General features: G+C 38.8%; 1 pseudogene; it reads right to left on the bottom strand.

The window, feature by feature from the left end:
* Positions 1 to 201: 201 nt before the first annotated feature.
* LOC119827948 lies at positions 202 to 1529 on the bottom strand (annotated as a pseudogene).
* Positions 1530 to 2140: the final 611 nt, after the last annotated feature.

Genomic DNA, 2140 nt, shown 5'->3' with positions numbered 1-2140 from the left:
TGCCTCCCGAGTAGCCGGGCGGTGGTGGCGCACGCCTTTTCTTTTTTTTTTTTAAGTGAATCATGGCCAATTTTATTCAAATTTTCCAAAATTAACAGCAAACATGTCAAATGCTCCTAAAAATGTATGTTGTTATATATATATATAAAATGGTTACTGTGTCTTTTACTGATACCTTTTTCTTCTTTTTTTTAGAATTCTTTAATAGAAGCCAGAATCTTGGGTTGCCCATTTGGGAGCCTATGATCTACTGTGCTGATTGAGTTTCTTTTCGATATTCATGGCCAACATTTGGCTTCTAAAAGAAAGACGTTTTGTCTTTTCAATCACTTGCTGGTAGGGTGATACTGCATTGTTACCCATTACCACTTGACCCAGTTTGGAGTCAGTCTTGGCATCCAACCTTGCATTTCTAATCAGATTCACAATCCATCTCTCAGCTTCTTTGGAGTCATATTCAGTTTATCTGCTAGCATAGTAATGCTGATACACTGGTGGATACAACAAAAGGTTTCAAATATGAAGAGACGGGCATTTTCAATGAAGTCCTCAAGACAAGCCACCAAGAAGAAGTTATTCACAAGCACCGATTCACATTCCCTAAGCTTTTTCTGAGCTCCATCAAAATCAAAGTTGACATATAAGCATTCAACAAATTCTGTAATTGGGTCTTTATATGTGTAAGACTCCTGATGAATAACTTTCACTAGGTCTTTCAGCATCTGCCGGCGTTTCCGTATGTCTTTGTTCGTTATGACTGCAGTAGTCAGATAGCAGAGAATATGTGGACACATCATCTGGATTGCATTAAGGTACTGTGATTGGTAAAGGAAGAGATCAATAATATTATCACGGCCTTTTGGATGATTGAAAAAAAACAGAGACCAATGAATGAGCCACGTTCGCTGTTGAAGAGACTGGAGCAGAGAACTCACAGAGTTGGTCTCTTTTAACCGAGTAAGGTCTTCCATAGCTGCATCCCAATTCTGCATTAAGATTTCAGAGGCCAATTTTCACCAGAGTGAACTTAATGCATTCCTATCAGTTGCTGGAACCAAAACTCTAAAGAAGTAAAGATACTCTGCAGCTCCTGAGTAATTCCCACACTCGTACTGGAATTTGGCATATCTGTAAAGTGTATCTAAATATTCTTGCCTAAACCCATGCTTGTCTGCTAGGTAGTCAAATAACATCCGACCATCCCTGGTGGACTGCATCTGCCTTGTAGTTTCTGGATCTTCAAACATCTTCACAATTGGCTCTGTTTCTCCCTGGAGCTGTTTCAGTTGCGCAACAACTGTGGCTCTTTTTTTTCCTCTCAAAGCATGAGGGATATCATCAGAGTAAAGGTTTTTGTAGACATCCATAGCAAAGTCTACCATGTTGGTATCACTAAGAAGATCCAATTTTCCTTGTAATAATTCTTTTTCATTATATATCTCCTTCACGGAGAGAAACTCGAGGAGCGGAAAGACCAGATGCCAATCCAGAAAGTGCGCAATGCTCGTTGTCAAGTCGTACTTCGCCATCTTGCGGGTGGGGGGGGGGGAGCTATCTTTTTTTTTTCTATTGGTCATACTTGTCTCTGTAGTTCCTGTTTGTTTACCCAGATTTTCCACGTCCAGAATTCCCTTGTTTTTTTTTTTTTTTTTTTTTTTTGCCTATATTTCATTCTTCAAGTCTTGAAACGTTTGCTTCACCTGTGTGATTGTTTTTTTTTTCCCCCTTGGTTTTCTTGGGTTCTTTTGAGGGATTTATTAATTTCTTCCAATTTTTTATTTGTCTTTTCCTCCATTTCTTTAAGAGAGCTTTTCATTTCCTTTTTAAAGGTCTCCATTTTCGTAAATGTATGTTTAAATTCGCTTTCTTCTGCTTCTTCTGGGTTAGGATAATCAAGTCTTCCTATTGTGTGACCACTGGTTTCTGGTATTAACATGTTGCTTTTTAGGTTTTTGGATGAATTTTGCATTGGCACCTGGCCATCTCTTCCTTCCAATGAGGCCAGCAATATCATTGCTTCTTAAAGAGGTCCATCCTTGAAGTGGCTTTCTGAGTGTTTGGGAATTTTTCTTGTTCTGCTTTGTACTGTCAATATCTGTGTCTCAAGAAATTTCTGAGGTCTCTGTAAGCCTGCTCTTTA

The sequence above is a fragment of the Arvicola amphibius genome, chromosome 12, assembly GCF_903992535.2.
Source record: "Arvicola amphibius chromosome 12, mArvAmp1.2, whole genome shotgun sequence".
NCBI classification, from domain to species: Eukaryota; Metazoa; Chordata; class Mammalia; order Rodentia; family Cricetidae; genus Arvicola; species Arvicola amphibius.
Note: the sequence above shows the minus strand (reverse complement) of the source record. Positions and strands in the feature narration are given on the sequence as shown.